This window comes from Solea solea, chromosome 10, assembly GCF_958295425.1.
Source record: "Solea solea chromosome 10, fSolSol10.1, whole genome shotgun sequence".
NCBI classification, from domain to species: domain Eukaryota; kingdom Metazoa; phylum Chordata; class Actinopteri; order Pleuronectiformes; family Soleidae; genus Solea; species Solea solea.
The window spans coordinates 6,267,719-6,292,350 of NC_081143.1; the positions used below are offsets into that span (position 1 = coordinate 6,267,719).

Sequence of the window (24,632 nt, forward strand, 5' to 3'; positions counted from 1 at the left end):
GCCCCGAAGAACCACATCTACTGTGCCAAATGCGTTTGTCCAGGCGGCGGAACGTGGACAGCGCAAACTGCAACGAGAGAACCAGGAGGGGAGAACTCGAGGCGGCATGGGATCGTCAGACGCTGGCGGACGTGGGCCATGGAACAAACACTGACGTTTTTTTTCTATTAACAAATCACACAGTCTCTTGAGAGACTAACAAAAATTGCCTTGGCTGACTGTATTTCAAGTCATCCAGGCGGGGTATTGGGTTAAGTTTTCAACCAGCAATAATCATGTCTCAGATAAACTTCATGGACTATGAAATTGCCTCTGCACAAGAATACAGAACTACGTTACAAGTTTGAAAGAGACCTGCTGCCACACTCACAGTAGACGTGGTTCATTTAACCGCCACTGGATGTACACTAGTTTCTGTTCAATGACTTGCTAATGTTGCATGTGAGAATGGCTCATTTAAAACTAACCCCGCCTTTTCCACCCAGCGGTTTGAACCACTCACTTTTCAGGACATGTAACTCAGTATTAAATCTTGCTGGACTCATTTCAACCAGGGCCTTGTCCTTCAACTGTGGATGTGCCAACAAGTTAAGGAGATAGAAATTGTATAGTAGTCTTCTTTGCCATCCAATGCGAAAGTAACCCACTTTTCAGGACATGCAACTCAACATTAAACTTGTCAGACTAGAAGATCCATCTTGCCTTCTCTGCTCAACACTAGCTACACTCTGGCACATCCTCACTGGGTGCAAAGTCAGCCTTTCTCAAGGACGATACACCTGGAGACACATTCAAGTGCTTAAATGCCTGGCAGCTATCCTGGAAAGCAAAAGAACCACCCCAACAATTTGCCGCCCCGAAGAACCACATCTACTGTGCCAAATGCGTTTGTCCAGGCGGCGGAACGTGGACAGCTCAAACTGCAACGAGAGAACCAGGAGGGGAGAACTCGAGGCGGCATGGGATCGTCAGACGCTGGCGGACGTGGGCCATGGAACAAACACTGACGTTTTTTTTCTATTAACAAATCACACAGTCTCTTGAGAGACTAACAAAAATTGCCTTGGCTGACTGTATTTCAAGTCATCCAGGCGGGGTATTGGGTTAAGTTTTCAACCAGCAATAATCACGTCTCAGATAAACTTCATGGACTATGAAATTGCCTCTGCACAAGAATACAGAACTACGTTACAAGTTTGAAAGAGACCTGCTGCCACACTCACAGTAGACGTGGTTCATTTAACCGCCACTGGATGTACACTAGTTTCTGTTCAATGACTTGCTAATGTTGCATGTGAGAATGGCTCATTTAAAACTAACCCCGCCTTTTCCACCCAGCGGTTTGAACCACTCACTTTTCAGGACATGTAACTCAGTATTAAATCTTTCTGGACTCATTTCAACCAGGGCCTTGTCCTTCAACTGTGGATGTGCCAACAAGTTAAGGAGATAGAAATTGTATAGTAGTCTTCTTTGCCATCCAATGCGAAAGTAACCCACTTTTCAGGACATGCAACTCAACATTAAACTTGTCAGACTAGAAGATCCATCTTGCCTTCTCTGCTCAACACTAGCTACACTCTGGCACATCCTCACTGGGTGCAAAGTCAACCTTTCTCAAGGACGATACACCTGGAGACACATTCAAGTGCTTAAATGCCTGGCAGCTATCCTGGAAAGCAAAAGAACCACCCCAACAACTTGCCGCCCCGAAGAACCACATCTACTGTGCCAAATGCGTTTGTCCAGGCGGCGGAACGTGGACAGCTCAAACTGCAACGAGAGAACCAGGAGGGGAGAACTCGAGGCGGCATGGGATCGTCAGACGCTGGCGGACGTGGGCCATGGAACAAACACTGACGTTTTTTTACTATTAACAAATCACACAGTCTCTTGAGAGACTAACAAAAATTGCCTTGGCTGACTGTATTTCAAGTCATCCAGGCGGGGTATTGGGTTAAGTTTTCAACCAGCAATAATCATGTCTCAGATAAACTTCATGGACTATGAAATTGCCTCTGCACAAGAATACAGAACTACGTTACAAGTTTGAAAGAGACCTGCTGCCACACTCACAGTAGACGTGGGTCATTTAACCGCCACTGGATGTACACTAGTTTCTGTTCAATGACTTGCTAATGTTGCATGTGAGAATGGCTCATTTTAAACTAACCCCGCCTTTTCCACCCAGCGGTTTGAACCACTCACTTTTCAGGACATGTAACTCAGTATTAAATCTTGCTGGACTCATTTCAACCAGGGCCTTGTCCTTCAACTGTGGATGTGCCAACAAGTTAAGGAAATAGAAATTGTATAGTAGTCTTCTTTGCCATCCAATGCGAAAGTAACCCACTTTTCAGGACATGCAACTCAACATTAAACTTGTCAGAGTAGAAGATCCATCTTGCCTTCTCTGCTCAACACTAGCTACACTCTGGCACATCCTCACTGGGTGCAAAGTCAGCCTTTCTCAAGGACGATACACCTGGAGACACATTCAAGTGCTTAAATGCCTGGCAGCTATCCTGGAAAGCAACAGAACCACCCCAACAACTTGCCGCCCCGAAGAACCACCTCTACTGTGCCAAATGCGTTTGTCCAGGCGGCGGAACGTGGACAGCGCAAACTGCAACGAGAGAACCAGGAGGGGAGAACTCGAGGCGGCATGGGATCGTCAGACGCTGGCGGACGTGGGCCATGGAACAAACACTGACGTTTTTTTTCTATTAACAAATCACACAGTCTCTTGAGAGACTAACAAAAATTGCCTTGGCTGACTGTATTTCAAGTCATCCAGGCGGGGTATTGGGTTAAGTTTTCAACCAGCAATAATCACGTCTCAGATAAACTTCATGGACTATGAAATTGCCTCTGCACAAGAATACAGAACTACGTTACAAGTTTGAAAGAGACCTGCTGCCACACTCACAGTAGACGTGGTTCATTTAACCGCCACTGGATGTACACTAGTTTCTGTTCAATGACTTGCTAATGTTGCATGTGAGAATGGCTCATTTAAAACTAACCCCGCCTTTTCCACCCAGCGGTTTGAACCACTCACTTTTCAGGACATGTAACTCAGTATTAAATCTTGCTGGACTCATTTCAACCAGGGCCTTGTCCTTCAACTGTGGATGTGCCAACAAGTTAAGGAGATAGAAATTGTATAGTAGTCTTCTTTGCCATCCAATGCGAAAGTAACCCACTTTTCAGGACATGCAACTCAACATTAAACTTGTCAGACTAGAAGATCCATCTTGCCTTCTCTGCTCAACACTAGCTACACTCTGGCACATCCTCACTGGGTGCAAAGTCAGCCTTTCTCAAGGACGATACACCTGGAGACACATTCAAGTGCTTAAATGCCTGGCAGCTATCCTGGAAAGCAAAAGAACCACCCCAACAACTTGCCGCCCCGAAGAACCACATCTACTGTGCCAAATGCGTTTGTCCAGGCGGCGGAACGTGGACAGCTCAAACTGCAACGAGAGAACCAGGAGGGGAGAACTCGAGGCGGCATGGGATCGTCAGACGCTGGCGGACGTCGGCCATGGAACAAACACTGACGTTTTTTTACTATTAACAAATCACACAGTCTCTTGAGAGACTAACAAAAATTGCCTTGGCTGACTGTATTTCAAGTCATCCAGGCGGGGTATTGGGTTAAGTTTTCAACCAGCAATAATCATGTCTCAGATAAACTTCATGGACTATGAAATTGCCTCTGCACAAGAATACAGAACTACGTTACAAGTTTGAAAGAGACCTGCTGCCACACTCACAGTAGACGTGGGTCATTTAACCGCCACTGGATGTACACTAGTTTCTGTTCAATGACTTGCTAATGTTGCATGTGAGAATGGCTCATTTTAAACTAACCCCGCCTTTTCCACCCAGCGGTTTGAACCACTCACTTTTCAGGACATGTAACTCAGTATTAAATCTTGCTGGACTCATTTCAACCAGGGCCTTGTCCTTCAACTGTGGATGTGCCAACAAGTTAAGGAGATAGAAATTGTATAGTAGTCTTCTTTGCCATCCAATGCGAAAGTAACCCACTTTTCAGGACATGCAACTCAACATTAAACTTGTCAGACTAGAAGATCCATCTTGCCTTCTCTGCTCAACACTAGCTACACTCTGGCACATCCTCACTGGGTGCAAAGTCAGCCTTTCTCAAGGACGATACACCTGGAGACACATTCAAGTGCTTAAATGCCTGGCAGCTATCCTGGAAAGCAAAAGAACCACCCCAACAACTTGCCGCCCCGAAGAACCACATCTACTGTGCCAAATGCGTTTGTCCAGGCGGCGGAACGTGGACAGCTCAAACTGCAACGAGAGAACCAGGAGGGGAGAACTCGAGGCGGCATGGGATCGTCAGACGCTGGCGGACGTGGGCCATGGAACAAACACTGACGTTTTTTTTCTATTAACAAATCACACAATCTCTTGAGAGACTAACAAAAATTGCCTTGGCTGACTGTATTTCAAGTCATCCAGGCGGGGTATTGGGTTAAGTTTTCAACCAGCAATATTCACGTCTCAGATAAACTTCATGGACTATGAAATTGCCTCTGCACAAGAATACAGAACTACGTTACAAGTTTGAAAGAGACCTGCTGCCACACTCACAGTAGACGTGGTTCATTTAACCGCCACTGGATGTACACTAGTTTCTGTTCAATGACTTGCTAATGTTGCATGTGAGAATGGCTCATTTAAAACTAACCCCGCCTTTTCCACCCAGCGGTTTGAACCACTCACTTTTCAGGACATGTAACTCAGTATTAAATCTTGCTGGACTCATTTCAACCAGGGCCTTGTCCTTCAACTGTGGATGTGCCAACAAGTTAAGGAGATAGAAATTGTATAGTAGTCTTCTTTGCCATCCAATGCGAAAGTAACCCACTTTTCAGGACATGCAACTCAACATTAAACTTGTCAGACTAGAAGATCCATCTTGCCTTCTCTGCTCAACACTAGCTACACTCTGGCACATCCTCACTGGGTGCAAAGTCAGCCTTTCTCAAGGACGATACACCTGGAGACACATTCAAGTGCTTAAATGCCTGGCAGCTATCCTGGAAAGCAAAAGAACCACCCCAACAACTTGCCGCCCCGAAGAACCACATCTACTGTGCCAAATGCGTTTGTCCAGGCGGCGGAACGTGGACAGCTCAAACTGCAACGAGAGAACCAGGAGGGGAGAACTCGAGGCGGCATGGGATCGTCAGACGCTGGCGGACGTGGGCCATGGAACGAACACTGACGTTTTTTTTCTATTAACAAATCACACAGTCTCTTGAGAGACTAACAAAAATTGCCTTGGCTGACTGTATTTCAAGTCATCCAGGCGGGGTATTGGGTTAAGTTTTCAACCAACAATAATCACGTCTCAGATAAACTTCATGGACTATGAAATTGCCTCTGCACAAGAATACAGAACTACGTTACAAGTTTGAAAGAGACCTGCTGCCACACTCACAGTAGACGTGGTTCATTTAACCGCCACTGGATGTACACTAGTTTCTGTTCAATGACTTGCTAATGTTGCATGTGAGAATGGCTCATTTAAAACTAACCCCGCCTTTTCCACCCAGCGGTTTGAACCACTCACTTTTCAGGACATGTAACTCAGTATTAAATCTTGCTGGACTCATTTCAACCAGGGCCTTGTCCTTCAACTGTGGATGTGCCAACAAGTTAAGGAGATAGAAATTGTATAGTAGTCTTCTTTGCCATCCAATGCGAAAGTAACCCACTTTTCAGGACATGCAACTCAACATTAAACTTGTCAGACTAGAAGATCCATCTTGCCTTCTCTGCTCAACACTAGCTACACTCTGGCACATCCTCACTGGGTGCAAAGTCAGCCTTTCTCAAGGACGATACACCTAGAGACACATTCAAGTGCTTAAATGCCTGGCAGCTATCCTGGAAAGCAAAAGAACCACCCCAACAACTTGCCGCCCCGAAGAACCACATCTACTGTGCCAAATGCGTTTGTCCAGGCGGCGGAACGTGGACAGCGCAAACTGCAACGAGAGAACCAGGAGGGGAGAACTCGAGGCGGCATGGGATCGTCAGACGCTGGCGGACGTGGGCCATGGAACAAACACTGACGTTTTTTTTCTATTAACAAATCACACAGTCTCTTGAGAGACTAACAAAAATTGCCTTGGCTGACTGTATTTCAAGTCATCCAGGCGGGATATTGGGTTAAGTTTTCAACCAGCAATAATCACGTCTCAGATAAACTTCATGGACTATGAAATTGCCTCTGCACAAGAATACAGAACTACGTTACAAGTTTGAAAGAGACCTGCTGCCACACTCACAGTAGACGTGGTTCATTTAACCGCCACTGGATGTACACTAGTTTCTGTTCAATGACTTGCTAATGTTGCATGTGAGAATGGCTCATTTAAAACTAACCCCGCCTTTTCCACCCAGCGGTTTGAACCACTCACTTTTCAGGACATGTAACTCAGTATTAAATCTTGCTGGACTCATTTCAACCAGGGCCTTGTCCTTCAACTGTGGATGTGCCAACAAGTTAAGGAGATAGAAATTGTATAGTAGTCTTCTTTGCCATCCAATGCGAAAGTAACCCACTTTTCAGGACATGCAACTCAACATTAAACTTGTCAGACTAGAAGATCCATCTTGCCTTCTCTGCTCAACACTAGCTACACTCTGGCACATCCTCACTGGGTGCAAAGTCAGCCTTTCTCAAGGACGATACACCTGGAGACACATTCAAGTGCTTAAATGCCTGGCAGCTATCCTGGAAAGCAAAAGAACCACCCCAACAACTTGCCGCCCCGAAGAACCACATCTACTGTGCCAAATGCGTTTGTCCAGGCGGCGGAACGTGGACAGCGCAAACTGCAACGAGAGAACCAGGAGGGGAGAACTCGAGGCGGCATGGGATCGTCAGACGCTGGCGGACATGGGCCATGGAACAAACACTGACGTTTTTTTTCTATTAACAAATCACACAGTCTCTTGAGAGACTAACAAAAATTGCCTTGGCTGACTGTATTTCAAGTCATCCAGGCGGGGTATTGGGTTAAGTTTTCAACCAGCAATAATCACGTCTCAGATAAACTTCATGGACTATGAAATTGCCTCTGCACAAGAATACAGAACTACGTTACAAGTTTGAAAGAGACCTGCTGCCACACTCACAGTAGACGTGGTTCATTTAACCGCCACTGGATGTACACTAGTTTCTGTTCAATGACTTGCTAATGTTGCATGTGAGAATGGCTCATTTAAAACTAACCCCGCCTTTTCCACCCAGCGGTTTGAACCACTCACTTTTCAGGACATGTAACTCAGTATTAAATCTTGCTGGACTCATTTCAACCAGGGCCTTGTCCTTCAACTGTGGATGTGCCAACAAGTTAAGGAGATAGAAATTGTATAGTAGTCTTCTTTGCCATCCAATGCGAAAGTAACCCACTTTTCAGGACATGCAACTCAACATTAAACTTGTCAGACTAGAAGATCCATCTTGCCTTCTCTGCTCAACACTAGCTACACTCTGGCACATCCTCACTGGGTGCAAAGTCAGCCTTTCTCAAGGACGATACACCTGGAGACACATTCAAGTGCTTAAATGCCTGGCAGCTATCCTGGAAAGCAAAAGAACCACCCCAACAACTTGCCGCCCCGAAGAACCACATCTACTGTGCCAAATGCGTTTGTCCAGGCGGCGGAACGTGGACAGCGCAAACTGCAACGAGAGAACCAGGAGGGGAGAACTCGAGGCGGCATGGGATCGTGAGACGCTGGCGGACGTGGGCCATGGAACAAACACTGACGTTTTTTTTCTATTAACAAATCACACAGTCTCTTGAGAGACTAACAAAAATTGCCTTGGCTGACTGTATTTCAAGTCATCCAGGCGGGGTATTGGGTTAAGTTTTCAACCAGCAATAATCACGTCTCAGATAAACTTCATGGACTATGAAATTGCCTCTGCACAAGAATACAGAACTACGTTACAAGTTTGAAAGAGACCTGCTGCCACACTCACAGTAGACGTGGTTCATTTAACCGCCACTGGATGTACACTAGTTTCTTCTCAATGACTTGCTAATGTTGCATGTGAGAATGGCTCATTTAAAACTAACCCCGCCTTTTCCACCCAGCGGTTTGAACCACTCACTTTTCAGGACATGTAACTCAGTATTAAATCTTGCTGGACTCATTTCAACCAGGGCCTTGTCCTTCAACTGTGGATGTGCCAACAAGTTAAGGAGATAGAAATTGTATAGTAGTCTTCTTTGCCATCCAATGCGAAAGTAACCCACTTTTCAGGACATGCAACTCAACATTAAACTTGTCAGACTAGAAGATCCATCTTGCCTTCTCTGCTCAACACTAGCTACACTCTGGCACATCCTCACTGGGTGCAAAGTCAGCCTTTCTCAAGGACGATACACCTGGAGACACATTCAAGTGCTTAAATGCCTGGCAGCTATCCTGGAAAGCAAAAGAACCACCCCAACAACTTGCCGCCCCGAAGAACCACATCTACTGTGCCAAATGCGTTTGTCCAGGCGACGGAACGTGGACAGCGCAAACTGCAACGAGAGAACCAGGAGGGGAGAACTCGAGGCGGCATGGGATCGTCAGACGCTGGCGGACATGGGCCATGGAACAAACACTGACGTTTTTTTTCTATTAACAAATCACACAGTCTCTTGAGAGACTAACAAAAATTGCCTTGGCTGACTGTATTTCAAGTCATCCAGGCGGGGTATTGGGTTAAGTTTTCAACCAGCAATAATCACGTCTCAGATAAACTTCATGGACTATGAAATTGCCTCTGCACAAGAATACAGAACTACGTTACAAGTTTGAAAGAGACCGGCTGCCACCCTCACAGTAGACGTGGTTCATTTAACCGCCACTGGATGTACACTAGTTTCTGTTCAATGACTTGCTAATGTTGCATGTGAGAATGGCTCATTTAAAACTAACCCCGCCTTTTCCACCCAGCGGTTTGAACCACTCACTTTTCAGGACATGTAACTCAGTATTAAATCTTGCTGGACTCATTTCAACCAGGGCCTTGTCCTTCAACTGTGGATGTGCCAACAAGTTAAGGAGATAGAAATTGTATAGTAGTCTTCTTTGCCATCCAATGCGAAAGTAACCCACTTTTCAGGACATGCAACTCAACATTAAACTTGTCAGACTAGAAGATCCATCTTGCCCTCTCTGCTCAACACTAGCTACACTCTGGCACATCCTCACTGGGTGCAAAGTCAGCCTTTCTCAAGGACGATACACCTGGAGACACATTCAAGTGCTTAAATGCCTGGCAGCTATCCTGGAAAGCAAAAGAACCACCCCAACAACTTGCCGCCCCGAAGAACCACATCTACTGTGCCAAATGCGTTTGTCCAGGCGGCGGAACGTGGACAGCGCAAACTGCAACGAGAGAACCAGGAGGGGAGAACTCGAGGCGGCATGGGATCGTGAGACGCTGGCGGACGTGGGCCATGGAACAAACACTGACGTTTTTTTTCTATTAACAAATCACACAGTCTCTTGAGAGACTAACAAAAATTGCCTTGGCTGACTGTATTTCAAGTCATCCAGGCGGGGTATTGGGTTAAGTTTTCAACCAGCAATAATCACGTCTCAGATAAACTTCATGGACTATGAAATTGCCTCTGCACAAGAATACAGAACTACGTTACAAGTTTGAAAGAGACCTGCTGCCACACTCACAGTAGACGTGGTTCATTTAACCGCCACTGGATGTACACTAGTTTCTGTTCAATGACTTGCTAATGTTGCATGTGAGAATGGCTCATTTAAAACTAACCCCGCCTTTTCCACCCAGCGGTTTGAACCACTCACTTTTCAGGACATGTAACTCAGTATTAAATCTTGCTGGACTCATTTCAACCAGGGCCTTGTCCTTCAACTGTGGATGTGCCAACAAGTTAAGGAGATAGAAATTGTATAGTAGTCTTCTTTGCCATCCAATGCGAAAGTAACCCACTTTTCAGGACATGCAACTCAACATTAAACTTGTCAGACTAGAAGATCCATCTTGCCTTCTCTGCTCAACACTAGCTACACTCTGGCACATCCTCACTGGGTGCAAAGTCAGCCTTTCTCAAGGACGATACACCTGGAGACACATTCAAGTGCTTAAATGCCTGGCAGCTATCCTGGAAAGCAAAAGAACCACCCCAACAACTTGCCGCCCCGAAGAACCACACCTACTGTGCCAAATGCGTTTGTCCAGGCGGCGGAACGTGGACAGCTCAAACTGCAACGAGAGAACCAGGAGGGGAGAACTCGAGGCGGCATGGGATCGTCAGACGCTGGCGGACGTGGGCCATGGAACAAACACTGACGTTTTTTTTCTATTAACAAATCACACAGTCTCTTGAGAGACTAACAAAAATTGCCTTGGCTGACTGTATTTCAAGTCATCCAGGCGGGGTATTGGGTTAAGTTTTCAACCAGCAATAATCACGTCTCAGATAAACTTCATGGACTATGAAATTGCCTCTGCACAAGAATACAGAACTACGTTACAAGTAGTGATGTTACGTTCCGTTTCGAGGCTTCGAAGCGTGTGCCGAGTAGGGGAGGGGGCGTTTCCGCGATGCGCGTATCGAGGCTTGCTTCATTTAGGGGAGGAGCCAAAAATGATGACGTCCGAAGCCTCGCTGCCCGGCTGTACCACGTGATTACTTCGTGAAGTGGTTCAGATTTAGCGCGAGGTTTTACAGCTATATAGACCCCTATATAGGCTCCATTCAAAATGTGGGTTTTTGAAGGAGAGTTGCGGTCAGTTGAGAGTTTGGATAGTTTGGAGAGTTTGAATACTAGAGTTTGGACAGCGTTTATATAGTTTGGAGATAGTTTGGAGAGTTTAGGGAGAGATAGAGATTTAGGAGAGGGAGGAGAGTAGGATAGGTGATATAGGATGGAGCCAGCGAGGCTCATCATTGTCCAAGTTTCACAAGCATAATCTGTGCCCTTTTCCTAGTTCCACAAGCACTTTCACTGTCCTCTGCCTGATTACACCCATGCCATTTTCAGAAAAACATTGCACAACAACCTGCCATATTATGATATTACCATTTTGGGAAGACTTACACACACAGAATACATTCAAAAAATTTATTAAACACATATGTACAGAAATGATTTGGTCATACATTTTTTGTAATTCATAGTCATTTCTAACAGACACAAAAATTCAATTCATCACACATTATGTGGTTCAGATACAGCTAGCTGTGATTATACACTTGGCCAGTAGGTGGTTTCGTGTGCACATGAAGCTTCGAGAAATGAACCCTTTCTCGAACCAATTGGCTCAAGTGGTTCAATGCCTCATGAGGCTTCATCTCACCATCACTAGTTACAAGTTTGAAAGAGACCTGCTGCCACACTCACAGTAGACGTGGTTCATTTAACCGCCACTGGATGTACACTAGTTTCTGTTCAATGACTTGCTAATGTTGCATGTGAGAATGGCTCATTTAAAACTAACCCCGCCTTTTCCACCCAGCGGTTTGAACCACTCACTTTTCAGGACATGTAACTCAGTATTAAATCTTGCTGGACTCATTTCAACCAGGGCCTTGTCCTTCAACTGTGGATGTGCCAACAAGTTAAGGAGATAGAAATTGTATAGTAGTCTTCTTTGCCATCCAATGCGAAAGTAACCCACTTTTCAGGACATGCAACTCAACATTAAACTTGTCAGACTAGAAGATCCATCTTGCCTTCTCTGCTCAACACTAGCTACACTCTGGCACATCCTCACTGGGTGCAAAGTCAGCCTTTCTCAAGGACGATACACCTGGAGACACATTCAAGTGCTTAAATGCCTGGCAGCTATCCTGGAAAGCAAAAGAACCACCCCAACAACTTGCCGCCCCGAAGAACCACATCTACTGTGCCAAATGCGTTTGTCCAGGCGGCGGAACGTGGACAGCGCAAACTGCAACGAGAGAACCAGGAGGGGAGAACTCGAGGCGGCATGGGATCGTCAGACGCTGGCGGACGTGGGCCATGGAACAAACACTGACGTTTTTTTCCTATTAACAAATCACACAGTCTCTTGAGAGACTAACAAAAATTGCCTTGGCTGACTGTATTTCAAGTCATCCAGGCGGGGTATTGGGTTAAGTTTTCAACCAGCAATAATCACGTCTCAGATAAACTTCATGGACTATGAAATTGCCTCTGCACAAGAATACAGAACTACGTTACAAGTTTGAAAGAGACCTGCTGCCACACTCACAGTAGACGTGGTTCATTTAACCGCCACTGGATGTACACTAGTTTCTGTTCAATGACTTGCTAATGTTGCATGTGAGAATGGCTCATTTAAAACTAACCCCGCCTTTTCCACCCAGCGGTTTGAACCACTCACTTTTCAGGACATGTAACTCAGTATTAAATCTTGCTGGACTCATTTCAACCAGGGCCTTGTCCTTCAACTGTGGATGTGCCAACAAGTTAAGGAGATAGAAATTGTATAGTAGTCTTCTTTGCCATCCAATGCGAAAGTAACCCACTTTTCAGGACATGCAACTCAACATTAAACTTGTCAGACTAGAAGATCCATCTTGCCTTCTCTGCTCAACACTAGCTACACTCTGGCACATCCTCACTGGGTGCAAAGTCAGCCTTTCTCAAGGACGATACACCTGGAGACACATTCAAGTGCTTAAATGCCTGGCAGCTATCCTGGAAAGCAAAAGAACCACCCCAACAACTTGCCGCCCCGAAGAACCACATCTACTGTGTCAAATGCGTTTGTCCAGGCGACGGAACGTGGACAGCGCAAACTGCAACGAGAGAACCAGGAGGGGAGAACTCGAGGCGGCATGGGATCGTCAGACGCTGGCTGACGTGGGCCATGGAACAAACACTGACGTTTTTTTTCTATTAACAAATCACACAGTCTCTTGAGAGACTAACAAAAATTGCCTTGGCTGACTGTATTTCAAGTCATCCAGGCGGGGTATTGGGTTAAGTTTTCAACCAGCAATAATCACGTCTCAGATAAACTTCATGGACTATGAAATTGCCTCTGCACAAGAATACAGAACTACGTTACAAGTTTGAAAGAGACCTGCTGCCACACTCACAGTAGACGTGGTTCATTTAACCGCCACTGGATGTACACTAGTTTCTGTTCAATGACTTGCTAATGTTGCATGTGAGAATGGCTCATTTAAAACTAACCCCGCCTTTTCCACCCAGCGGTTTGAACCACTCACTTTTCAGGACATGTAACTCAGTATTAAATCTTGCTGGACTCATTTCAACCAGGGCCTTGTCCTTCAACTGTGGATGTGCCAACAAGTTAAGGAGATAGAAATTGTATAGTAGTCTTCTTTGCCATCCAATGCGAAAGTAACCCACTTTTCAGGACATGCAACTCAACATTAAACTTGTCAGACTAGAAGATCCATCTTGCCTTCTCTGCTCAACACTAGCTACACTCTGGCACATCCTCACTGGGTGCAAAGTCAGCCTTTCTCAAGGACGATACACCTGGAGACACATTCAAGTGCTTAAATGCCTGGCAGCTATCCTGGAAAGCAAAAGAACCACCCCAACAACTTGCCGCCCCGAAGAACCACACCTACTGTGCCAAATGCGTTTGTCCAGGCGGCGGAACGTGGACAGCTCAAACTGCAACGAGAGAACCAGGAGGGGAGAACTCGAGGCGGCATGGGATCGTCAGACGCTGGCGGACGTGGGCCATGGAACAAACACTGACGTTTTTTTTCTATTAACAAATCACACAGTCTCTTGAGAGACTAACAAAAATTGCCTTGGCTGACTGTATTTCAAGTCATCCAGGCGGGGTATTGGGTTAAGTTTTCAACCAGCAATAATCACGTCTCAGATAAACTTCATGGACTATGAAATTGCCTCTGCACAAGAATACAGAACTACGTTACAAGTTTGAAAGAGACCTGCTGCCACACTCACAGTAGACGTGGTTCATTTAACCGCCACTGGATGTACACTAGTTTCTGTTCAATGACTTGCTAATGTTGCATGTGAGAATGGCTCATTTAAAACTAACCCCGCCTTTTCCACCCAGCGGTTTGAACCACTCACTTTTCAGGACATGTAACTCAGTATTAAATCTTGCTGGACTCATTTCAACCAGGGCCTTGTCCTTCAACTGTGGATGTGCCAACAAGTTAAGGAGATAGAAATTGTATAGTAGTCTTCTTTGCCATCCAATGCGAAAGTAACCCACTTTTCAGGACATGCAACTCAACATTAAACTTGTCAGACTAGAAGATCCATCTTGCCTTCTCTGCTCAACACTAGCTACACTCTGGCACATCCTCACTGGGTGCAAAGTCAGCCTTTCTCAAGGACGATACACCTGGAGACACATTCAAGTGCTTAAATGCCTGGCAGCTATCCTGGAAAGCAAAAGAACCACCCCAACAACTTGCCGCCCCGAAGAACCACACCTACTGTGCCAAATGCGTTTGTCCAGGCGGCGGAACGTGGACAGCTCAAACTGCAACGAGAGAACCAGGAGGGGAGAACTCGAGGAGGCATGGGATCGTCAGACGCTGGCGGACGTGGGCCATGGAACAAACACTGACGTTTTTTTTCTATTAACAAATCACACAGTCTCTTGAGAGACTAACAAAAATTGCCTTGGCTGACTGTATTTCAAGTCATCCAGGCGGGGTATTGGGTTAAGTCTTCAACCAGCAATAATCACGTCTCAGATAAACTTCATGGACTATGAAATTGCCTCTGCACAAGAATACAGAACTACGTTACAAGTTTGAAAGAGACCTGCTGCCACACTCACAGTAGACGTGGTTCATTTAACCGCCACTGGATGTACACTAGTTTCTGTTCAATGACTTGCTAATGTTGCATGTGAGAATGGCTCATTTAAAACTAACCCCGCCTTTTCCACCCAGCGGTTTGAACCACTCACTTTTCAGGACATGTAACTCAGTATTAAATCTTGCTGGACTCATTTCAACCAGGGCCTTGTCCTTCAACTGTGGATGTGCCAACAAGTTAAGGAGATAGAAATTGTATAGTAGTCTTCTTTGCCATCCAATGCGAAAGTAACCCACTTTTCAGGACATGCAACTCAACATTAAACTTGTCAGACTAGAAGATCCATCTTGCCTTCTCTGCTCAACACTAGCTACACTCTGGCACATCCTCACTGGGTGCAAAGTCAGCCTTTCTCAAGGACGATACACCTGGAGACACATTCAAGTGCTTAAATGCCTGGCAGCTATCCTGGAAAGCAAAAGAACCACCCCAACAACTTGCCGCCCCGAAGAACCACATCTACTGTGCCAAATGCGTTTGTCCAGGCGGCGGAACGTGGACAGCTCAAACTGCAACGAGAGAACCAGGAGGGGAGAACTTGAGGCGGCATGGGATCGTCAGACGCTGGCGGACGTGGGCCATGGAACAAACACTGACGTTTTTTTTCTATTAACAAATCACACAGTCTCTTGAGAGACTAACAAAAATTGCCTTGGCTGACTGTATTTCAAGTCATCCAGGCGGGGTATTGGGTTAAGTTTTCAACCAGCAATAATCACGTCTCAGATAAACTTCATGGACTATGAAATTGCCTCTGCACAAGAATACAGAACTACGTTACAAGTTTGAAAGAGACCTGCTGCCACACTCACAGTAGACGTGGTTCATTTAACCGCCACTGGATGTACACTAGTTTCTGTTCAATGACTTGCTAATGTTGCATGTGAGAATGGCTCATTTAAAACTAACCCCGCCTTTTCCACCCAGCGGTTTGAACCACTCACTTTTCAGGACATGTAACTCAGTATTAAATCTTGCTGGACTCATTTCAACCAGGGCCTTGTCCTTCAACTGTGGATGTGCCAACAAGTTAAGGAGATAGAAATTGTATAGTAGTCTTCTTTGCCATCCAATGCGAAAGTAACCCACTTTTCAGGACATGCAACTCAACATTAAACTTGTCAGACTAGAAGATCCATCTTGCCTTCTCTGCTCAACACTAGCTACACTCTGGCACATCCTCACTGGGTGCAAAGTCAGCCTTTCTCAAGGACGATACACCTGGAGACACATTCAAGTGCTTAAATGCCTGGCAGCTATCCTGGAAAGCAAAAGAACCACCCCAACAACTTGCCGCCCCGAAGAACCACATCTACTGTGCCAAATGCGTTTGTCCAGGCGGCGGAACGTGGACAGCTCAAACTGCAACGAGAGAACCAGGAGGGGAGAACTCGAGGCGGCATGGGATCGTCAGACGCTGGCGGACGTGGGCCATGGAACGAACACTGACGTTTTTTTTCTATTAACAAATCACACAGTCTCTTGAGAGACTAACAAAAATTGCCTTGGCTGACTGTATTTCAAGTCATCCAGGCGGGGTATTGGGTTAAGTTTTCAACCAACAATAATCACGTCTCAGATAAACTTCATGGACTATGAAATTGCCTCTGCACAAGAATACAGAACTACGTTACAAGTTTGAAAGAGACCTGCTGCCACACTCACAGTAGACGTGGTTCATTTAACCGCCACTGGATGTACACTAGTTTCTGTTCAATGACTTGCTAATGTTGCATGTGAGAATGGCTCATTTAAAACTAACCCCGCCTTTTCCACCCAGCGGTTTGAACCACTCACTTTTCAGGACATGTAACTCAGTATTAAATCTTGCTGGACTCATTTCAACCAGGGCCTTGTCCTTCAACTGTGGATGTGCCAACAAGTTAAGGAGATAGAAATTGTATAGTAGTCTTCTTTGCCATCCAATGCGAAAGTAACCCACTTTTCAGGACATGCAACTCAACATTAAACTTGTCAGACTAGAAGATCCATCTTGCCTTCTCTGCTCAACACTAGCTACACTCTGGCACATCCTCACTGGGTGCAAAGTCAGCCTTTCTCAAGGACGATACACCTAGAGACACATTCAAGTGCTTAAATGCCTGGCAGCTATCCTGGAAAGCAAAAGAACCACCCCAACAACTTGCCGCCCCGAAGAACCACATCTACTGTGCCAAATGCGTTTGTCCAGGCGGCGGAACGTGGACAGCGCAAACTGCAACGAGAGAACCAGGAGGGGAGAACTCGAGGCGGCATGGGATCGTCAGACGCTGGCGGACGTGGGCCATGGAACAAACACTGACGTTTTTTTTCTATTAACAAATCACACAGTCTCTTGAGAGACTAACAAAAATTGCCTTGGCTGACTGTATTTCAAGTCATCCAGGCGGGATATTGGGTTAAGTTTTCAACCAGCAATAATCACGTCTCAGATAAACTTCATGGACTATGAAATTGCCTCTGCACAAGAATACAGAACTACGTTACAAGTTTGAAAGAGACCTGCTGCCACACTCACAGTAGACGTGGTTCATTTAACCGCCACTGGATGTACACTAGTTTCTGTTCAATGACTTGCTAATGTTGCATGTGAGAATGGCTCATTTAAAACTAACCCCGCCTTTTCCACCCAGCGGTTTGAACCACTCACTTTTCAGGACATGTAACTCAGTATTAAATCTTGCTGGACTCATTTCAACCAGGGCCTTGTCCTTCAACTGTGGATGTGCCAACAAGTTAAGGAGATAGAAATTGTATAGTAGTCTTCTTTGCCATCCAATGCGAAAGTAACCCACTTTTCAGGACATGCAACTCAACATTAAACTTGTCAGACTAGAAGATCCATCTTGCCTTCTCTGCTCAACACTAGCTACACTCTGGCACATCCTCACTGGGTGCAAAGTCAGCCTTTCTCAAGGACGATACACCTGGAGACACATTCAAGTGCTTAAATGCCTGGCAGCTATCCTGGAAAGCAAAAGAACCACCCCAACAACTTGCCGCCCCGAAGAACCACATCTACTGTGCCAAATGCGTTTGTCCAGGCGGCGGAACGTGGACAGCGCAAACTGCAACGAGAGAACCAGGAGGGGAGAACTCGAGGCGGCATGGGATCGTCAGACGCTGGCGGACATGGGCCATGGAACAAACACTGACGTTTTTTTTCTATTAACAAATCACACAGTCTCTTGAGAGACTAACAAAAATTGCCTTGGCTGACTGTATTTCAAGTCATCCAGGCGGGGTATTGGGTTAAGTTTTCAACCAGCAATAATCACGTCTCAGATAAACTTCATGGACTATGAAATTGCCTCTGCACAAGAATACAGAACTACGTTACAAGTTTGAAAGAGACCTGCTGCCACACTCACAGTAGACGTGGTTCATTTAACCGCCACTGGATGTACACTAGTTTCTGTTCAATGACTTGCTAATGTTGCATGTGAGAATGGCTCATTTAAAACTAACCCCGCCTTTTCCACCCAGCGGTTTGAACCACTCACTTTTCAGGACATGTAACTCAGTATTAAATCTTGCTGGACTCATTTCAACCAGGGCCTTGTCCTTCAACTGTGGATGTGCCAACAAGTTAAGGAGATAGAAATTGTATAGTAGTCTTCTTTGCCATCCAATGCGAAAGTAACCCACTTTTCAGGACATGCAACTCAACATTAAACTTGTCAGACTAGAAGATCCATCTTGCCTTCTCTGCTCAACACTAGCTACACTCTGGCACATCCTCACTGGGTGCAAAGTCAGCCTTTCTCAAGGACGATACACCTGGAGACACATTCAAGTGCTTAAATGCCTGGCAGCTATCCTGGAAAGCAAAAGAACCACCCCAACAACTTGCCGCCCCGAAGAACCACATCAACTGTGCCAAATGCGTTTGTCCAGGCGGCGGAACGTGGACAGCTCAAACTGCAACGAGAGAACCAGGAGGGGAGAACTCGAGGCGGCATGGGATCGTCAGACGCTGGCGGACGTGGGCCATGGAACAAACACTGACGTTTTTTTTCTATTAACAAATCACACAGTCTCTTGAGAGACTAACAAAAATTGCCTTGGCTGACTGTATTTCAAGTCATCCAGGCGGGGTATTGGGTTAAGTTTTCAACCAGCAATAATCACGTCTCAGATAAACTTCATGGACTATGAAATTGCCTCTGCACAAGAATACAGAACTACGTTACAAGTTTGAAAGAGACCTGCTGCCACACTCACAGTAGACGTGGTTCATTTAACCGCCACTGGATGTACACTAGTTTCTGTTCAATGACTTGCTAATGTTGCATGTGAGAATGGCTCATTTAAAACTAACCCCGCCTTTTCCACCCAGCGGTTTGAACCACTCACTTTTCAGGACATGTAACTCAGTATTAAATCTTGCTGGACTCATTTCAACCAGGGCCTTGTCCTTCAACTGTGGATGTGCCAACAAGTTAAGGAGATAGAAATTGTATAGTAGTCTTCTTTGCCATCCAATGCGAAAGTAACCCACTTTTCAGGACATGCAACTCAACATTAAACTGGTCAGACTAGAAGATCCATCTTGCCTTCTCTGCTCAACACTAGCTACACTCTGGCACATCCTCACTGGGTGCAAAGTCAGCCTTTCTCAAGGACGATACACCTGGAGACACATTCAAGTGCTTAAATGCCTGGCAGCTATCCTGGAAAGCAAAAGAACCACCCCAACAACTTGCCGCCCCGAAGAACCACATCTACTGTGCCAAATGCGTTTGTCCAGGCGGCGGAACGTGGACAGCTCAAACTGCAACGAGAGAACCAGGAGGGGAGAACTCGAGGCGGCATGGGATCGTCAGACGCTGGCGGACGTGGGCCATGGAACAAACACTGACGTTTTTTTTCTATTAACAAATCACACAGTCTCTTGAGAGACTAACAAAAATTGCCTTAGCTGACTGTATTTCAAGTCATCCAGGCGGGGTATTGGGTTAAGTTTTCAACCAGCAATAATCACGTCTCAGATAAACTTCATGGACTATGAAATTGCCTCTGCACAAGAATACAGAACTACGTTACAAGTTTGAAAGAGACCTGCTGCCACACTCACAGTAGACGTGGTTCATTTAACCGCCACTGGATGTACACTAGTTTCTGTTCAATGACTTGCTAATGTTGCATGTGAGAATGGCTCATTTAAAACTAACCCCGCCTTTTCCACCCAGCGGTTTGAACCACTCACTTTTCAGGACATGTAACTCAGTATTAAATCTTGCTGGACTCATTTCAACCAGGGCCTTGTCCTTCAACTGTGGATGTGCCAACAAGTTAAGGAGATAGAAATTGTATAGTAGTCTTCTTTGCCATCCAATGCGAAAGTAACCCACTTTTCAGGACATGCAACTCAACATTAAACTTGTCAGACTAGAAGATCCATCTTGCCTTCTCTGCTCAACACTAGCTACACTCTGGCACATCCTCACTGGGTGCAAAGTCAGCCTTTCTCAAGGACGATACACCTGGAGACACATTCAAGTGCTTAAATGCCTGGCAGCTATCCTGGAAAGCAAAAGAACCACCCCAACAACTTGCCGCCCCGAAGAACCACATCTACTGTGCCAAATGCGTTTGTCCAGGCGGCGGAACGTGGACAGCTCAAACTGCAACGAGAGAACCAGGAGGGGAGAACTCGAGGCGGCATGGGATCGTCAGACGCTGGCGGACATGGGCCATGGAACAAACACTGACGTTTTTTTTCTATTAACAAATCACACAGTCTCTTGAGAGACTAACAAAAATTGCCTTGGCTGACTGTATTTCAGGTCATCCAGGCGGGGTTTTGGGTTAAGTTTTCAACCAGCAATAATCACGTCTCAGATAAACTTCATGGACTATGAAATTGCCTCTGCACAAGTATACAGAACTACGTTACAAGTTTGAAAGAGACCTGCTGCCACACTCACAGTAGACGTGGTTCATTTAACCGCCACTGGATGTACACTAGTTTCTGTTCAATGACTTGCTAATGTTGCATGTGAGAATGGCTCATTTAAAACTAACCCCGCCTTTTCCACCCAGCGGTTTGAACCACTCACTTTTCAGGACATGTAACTCAGTATTAAATCTTGCTGGACTCATTTCAACCAGGGCCTTGTCCTTCAACTGTGGATGTGCCAACAAGTTAAGGAGATAGAAATTGTATAGTAGTCTTCTTTGCCATCCAATGCGAAAGTAACCCACTTTTCAGGACATGCAACTCAACATTAAACTTGTCAGACTAGAAGATCCATCTTGCCTTCTCTGCTCAACACTAGCTACACTCTGGCACATCCTCACTGGGTGCAAAGTCAGCCTTTCTCAAGGACGATACACCTGGAGACACATTCAAGTGCTTAAATGCCTGGCAGCTATCCTGGAAAGCAAAAGAACCACCCCAACAACTTGCCGCCCCGAAGAACCACATCTACTGTGCCAAATGCGTTTGTCCAGGCGGCGGAACGTGGACAGCTCAAACTGCAACGAGAGAACCAGGAGGGGAGAACTCGAGGCGGCATGGGATCGTCAGACGCTGGCGGACGTGGGCCATGGAACAAACACTGACGTTTTTTTTCTATTAACAAATCACACAGTCTCTTGAGAGACTAACAAAAATTGCCTTGGCTGACTGTATTTCAAGTCATCCAGGCGGGGTATTGGGTTAAGTTTTCAACCAGCAATAATCACGTCTCAGATAAACTTCATGGACTATGAAATTGCCTCTGCACAAGAATACAGAACTACGTTACAAGTTTGAAAGAGACCTGCTGCCACACTCACAGTAGACGTGGTTCATTTAACCACCACTGTATGTACACTAGTTTCTGTTCAATGACTTGCTAATGTTGCATGTGAGAATGGCTCATTTAAAACTAACCCCGCCTTTTCCACCCAGCGGTTTGAACCACTCACTTTTCAGGACATGTAACTCAGTATTAAATCTTGCTGGACTCATTTCAACCAGGGCCTTGTCCTTCAACTGTGGATGTGCCAACAAGTTAAGGAGATAGAAATTGTATAGTAGTCTTCTTTGCCATCCAATGCGAAAGTAACCCACTTTTCAGGACATGCAACTCAACATTAAACTTGTCAGACTAGAAGATCCATCTTGCCTTCTCTGCTCAACACTAGCTACACTCTGGCACATCCTCACTGGGTGCAAAGTCAGCCTTTCTCAAGGACGATACACCTGGAGACACATTCAAGTGCTTAAATGCCTGGCAGCTATCCTGGAAAGCAAAAGAACCACCCCAACAACTTGCCGCCCCGAAGAACCACATCAACTGTGCCAAATGCGTTTGTCCAGGCGGCGGAACGTGGACAGCTCAAACTGCAACGAGAGAACCAGGAGGGGAGAACTCGAGGCGGCATGGGATCGTCAGACGCTGGCGGACGTGGGCCATGGAACAAACACTGACGTTTTTTTTCTATTAACAAATCACACAGTCTCTTGAGAGACTAACAAAAATTGCCTTGGCTGACTGTATTTCAAGTCATCCAGGCGGGGTATTGGGTTAAGTTTTCAACCAGCAATAATCACGTCTCAGATAAACTTCATGGACTATGAAATTGCCTCTGCACAAGAATACAGAACTACGTTACAAGTTTGAAAGAGACCTGCTGCCACACTCACAGTAGACGTGGTTCATTTAACCGCCACTGGATGTACACTAGTTTCTGTTCAATGACTTGCTAATGTTGCATGTGAGAATGGCTCATTTAAAACTAACCCCGCCTTTTCCACCCAGCGGTTTGAACCACTCACTTTTCAGGACATGTAACTCAGTATTAAATCTTGCTGGACTCATTTCAACCAGGGCCTTGTCCTTCAACTGTGGATGTGCCAACAAGTTAAGGAGATAGAAATTGTATAGTAGTCTTCTTTGCCATCCAATGCGAAAGTAACCCACTTTTCAGGACATGCAACTCAACATTAAACTGGTCAGACTAGAAGATCCATCTTGCCTTCTCTGCTCAACACTAGCTACACTCTGGCACATCCTCACTGGGTGCAAAGTCAGCCTTTCTCAAGGACGATACACCTGGAGACACATTCAAGTGCTTAAATGCCTGGCAGCTATCCTGGAAAGCAAAAGAACCACCCCAACAACTTGCCGCCCCGAAGAACCACATCTACTGTGCCAAATGCGTTTGTCCAGGCGGCGGAACGTGGACAGCTCAAACTGCAACGAGAGAACCAGGAGGGGAGAACTCGAGGCGGCATGGGATCGTCAGACGCTGGCGGACGTGGGCCATGGAACAAACACTGACGTTTTTTTTCTATTAACAAATCACACAGTCTCTTGAGAGACTAACAAAAATTGCCTTAGCTGACTGTATTTCAAGTCATCCAGGCGGGGTATTGGGTTAAGTTTTCAACCAGCAATAATCACGTCTCAGATAAACTTCATGGACTATGAAATTGCCTCTGCACAAGAATACAGAACTACGTTACAAGTTTGAAAGAGACCTGCTGCCACACTCACAGTAGACGTGGTTCATTTAACCGCCACTGGATGTACACTAGTTTCTGTTCAATGACTTGCTAATGTTGCATGTGAGAATGGCTCATTTAAAACTAACCCCGCCTTTTCCACCCAGCGGTTTGAACCACTCACTTTTCAGGACATGTAACTCAGTATTAAATCTTGCTGGACTCATTTCAACCAGGGCCTTGTCCTTCAACTGTGGATGTGCCAACAAGTTAAGGAGATAGAAATTGTATAGTAGTCTTCTTTGCCATCCAATGCGAAAGTAACCCACTTTTCAGGACATGCAACTCAACATTAAACTTGTCAGACTAGAAGATCCATCTTGCCTTCTCTGCTCAACACTAGCTACACTCTGGCACATCCTCACTGGGTGCAAAGTCAGCCTTTCTCAAGGACGATACACCTGGAGACACATTCAAGTGCTTAAATGCCTGGCAGCTATCCTGGAAAGCAAAAGAACCACCCCAACAACTTGCCGCCCCGAAGAACCACATCTACTGTGCCAAATGCGTTTGTCCAGGCGGCGGAACGTGGACAGCTCAAACTGCAACGAGAGAACCAGGAGGGGAGAACTCGAGGCGGCATGGGATCGTCAGACGCTGGCGGACATGGGCCATGGAACAAACACTGACGTTTTTTTTCTATTAACAAATCACACAGTCTCTTGAGAGACTAACAAAAATTGCCTTGGCTGACTGTATTTCAGGTCATCCAGGCGGGGTTTTGGGTTAAGTTTTCAACCAGCAATAATCACGTCTCAGATAAACTTCATGGACTATGAAATTGCCTCTGCACAAGTATACAGAACTACGTTACAAGTTTGAAAGAGACCTGCTGCCACACTCACAGTAGACGTGGTTCATTTAACCGCCACTGGATGTACACTAGTTTCTGTTCAATGACTTGCTAATGTTGCATGTGAGAATGGCTCATTTAAAACTAACCCCGCCTTTTCCACCCAGCGGTTTGAACCACTCACTTTTCAGGACATGTAACTCAGTATTAAATCTTGCTGGACTCATTTCAACCAGGGCCTTGTCCTTCAACTGTGGATGTGCCAACAAGTTAAGGAGATAGAAATTGTATAGTAGTCTTCTTTGCCATCCAATGCGAAAGTAACCCACTTTTCAGGACATGCAACTCAACATTAAACTTGTCAGACTAGAAGATCCATCTTGCCTTCTCTGCTCAACACTAGCTACACTCTGGCACATCCTCACTGGGTGCAAAGTCAGCCTT

The 24,632-nt window shown here is 45.7% G+C and overlaps 1 protein-coding gene and 28 non-coding genes across 29 annotated transcripts in view; all 29 read right to left on the reverse strand.

Moving 5' to 3' along the window:
* The window catches only part of fhdc1 (FH2 domain containing 1), a 134,332-nt gene that overhangs the window by 37,235 nt on the left and 72,465 nt on the right, over positions 1-24,632 (reverse strand). The gene's annotated exons all lie outside the window — the stretch shown is intronic.
* LOC131467806 (U4 spliceosomal RNA) lies at positions 184-324 on the reverse strand. The gene has a single exon (XR_009241620.1). It is a non-coding gene; the product is annotated as a U4 spliceosomal RNA (small nuclear RNA).
* Positions 1,037-1,177, reverse strand: LOC131467846 (U4 spliceosomal RNA). Its single transcript, XR_009241657.1, has one exon. It is a non-coding gene; the product is annotated as a U4 spliceosomal RNA (small nuclear RNA).
* Positions 1,890-2,030, reverse strand: LOC131467807 (U4 spliceosomal RNA). Its single transcript, XR_009241621.1, has one exon. It is a non-coding gene; the product is annotated as a U4 spliceosomal RNA (small nuclear RNA).
* On the reverse strand, positions 2,743-2,883 carry LOC131467711 (U4 spliceosomal RNA). The gene has a single exon (XR_009241531.1). It is a non-coding gene; the product is annotated as a U4 spliceosomal RNA (small nuclear RNA).
* Positions 3,596-3,736, reverse strand: LOC131467808 (U4 spliceosomal RNA). Its single transcript, XR_009241622.1, has one exon. It is a non-coding gene; the product is annotated as a U4 spliceosomal RNA (small nuclear RNA).
* LOC131467784 (U4 spliceosomal RNA) lies at positions 4,449-4,589 on the reverse strand. Its single transcript, XR_009241602.1, has one exon. It is a non-coding gene; the product is annotated as a U4 spliceosomal RNA (small nuclear RNA).
* LOC131467778 (U4 spliceosomal RNA) lies at positions 5,302-5,442 on the reverse strand. The gene has a single exon (XR_009241595.1). It is a non-coding gene; the product is annotated as a U4 spliceosomal RNA (small nuclear RNA).
* On the reverse strand, positions 6,155-6,295 carry LOC131467753 (U4 spliceosomal RNA). Its single transcript, XR_009241571.1, has one exon. It is a non-coding gene; the product is annotated as a U4 spliceosomal RNA (small nuclear RNA).
* LOC131467712 (U4 spliceosomal RNA) lies at positions 7,008-7,148 on the reverse strand. Its single transcript, XR_009241532.1, has one exon. It is a non-coding gene; the product is annotated as a U4 spliceosomal RNA (small nuclear RNA).
* Positions 7,861-8,001, reverse strand: LOC131467713 (U4 spliceosomal RNA). The gene has a single exon (XR_009241533.1). It is a non-coding gene; the product is annotated as a U4 spliceosomal RNA (small nuclear RNA).
* Positions 8,714-8,854, reverse strand: LOC131467714 (U4 spliceosomal RNA). The gene has a single exon (XR_009241534.1). It is a non-coding gene; the product is annotated as a U4 spliceosomal RNA (small nuclear RNA).
* LOC131467715 (U4 spliceosomal RNA) lies at positions 9,567-9,707 on the reverse strand. The gene has a single exon (XR_009241535.1). It is a non-coding gene; the product is annotated as a U4 spliceosomal RNA (small nuclear RNA).
* LOC131467717 (U4 spliceosomal RNA) lies at positions 10,420-10,560 on the reverse strand. The gene has a single exon (XR_009241537.1). It is a non-coding gene; the product is annotated as a U4 spliceosomal RNA (small nuclear RNA).
* On the reverse strand, positions 12,112-12,252 carry LOC131467718 (U4 spliceosomal RNA). The gene has a single exon (XR_009241538.1). It is a non-coding gene; the product is annotated as a U4 spliceosomal RNA (small nuclear RNA).
* Positions 12,965-13,105, reverse strand: LOC131467719 (U4 spliceosomal RNA). Its single transcript, XR_009241539.1, has one exon. It is a non-coding gene; the product is annotated as a U4 spliceosomal RNA (small nuclear RNA).
* LOC131467720 (U4 spliceosomal RNA) lies at positions 13,818-13,958 on the reverse strand. Its single transcript, XR_009241540.1, has one exon. It is a non-coding gene; the product is annotated as a U4 spliceosomal RNA (small nuclear RNA).
* On the reverse strand, positions 14,671-14,811 carry LOC131467782 (U4 spliceosomal RNA). The gene has a single exon (XR_009241600.1). It is a non-coding gene; the product is annotated as a U4 spliceosomal RNA (small nuclear RNA).
* LOC131467721 (U4 spliceosomal RNA) lies at positions 15,524-15,664 on the reverse strand. Its single transcript, XR_009241541.1, has one exon. It is a non-coding gene; the product is annotated as a U4 spliceosomal RNA (small nuclear RNA).
* Positions 16,377-16,517, reverse strand: LOC131467779 (U4 spliceosomal RNA). Its single transcript, XR_009241596.1, has one exon. It is a non-coding gene; the product is annotated as a U4 spliceosomal RNA (small nuclear RNA).
* LOC131467755 (U4 spliceosomal RNA) lies at positions 17,230-17,370 on the reverse strand. Its single transcript, XR_009241572.1, has one exon. It is a non-coding gene; the product is annotated as a U4 spliceosomal RNA (small nuclear RNA).
* Positions 18,083-18,223, reverse strand: LOC131467722 (U4 spliceosomal RNA). Its single transcript, XR_009241542.1, has one exon. It is a non-coding gene; the product is annotated as a U4 spliceosomal RNA (small nuclear RNA).
* LOC131467723 (U4 spliceosomal RNA) lies at positions 18,936-19,076 on the reverse strand. The gene has a single exon (XR_009241543.1). It is a non-coding gene; the product is annotated as a U4 spliceosomal RNA (small nuclear RNA).
* Positions 19,789-19,929, reverse strand: LOC131467766 (U4 spliceosomal RNA). Its single transcript, XR_009241583.1, has one exon. It is a non-coding gene; the product is annotated as a U4 spliceosomal RNA (small nuclear RNA).
* On the reverse strand, positions 20,642-20,782 carry LOC131467772 (U4 spliceosomal RNA). The gene has a single exon (XR_009241589.1). It is a non-coding gene; the product is annotated as a U4 spliceosomal RNA (small nuclear RNA).
* Positions 21,495-21,635, reverse strand: LOC131467724 (U4 spliceosomal RNA). The gene has a single exon (XR_009241544.1). It is a non-coding gene; the product is annotated as a U4 spliceosomal RNA (small nuclear RNA).
* LOC131467725 (U4 spliceosomal RNA) lies at positions 22,348-22,488 on the reverse strand. Its single transcript, XR_009241545.1, has one exon. It is a non-coding gene; the product is annotated as a U4 spliceosomal RNA (small nuclear RNA).
* LOC131467767 (U4 spliceosomal RNA) lies at positions 23,201-23,341 on the reverse strand. The gene has a single exon (XR_009241584.1). It is a non-coding gene; the product is annotated as a U4 spliceosomal RNA (small nuclear RNA).
* Positions 24,054-24,194, reverse strand: LOC131467774 (U4 spliceosomal RNA). Its single transcript, XR_009241591.1, has one exon. It is a non-coding gene; the product is annotated as a U4 spliceosomal RNA (small nuclear RNA).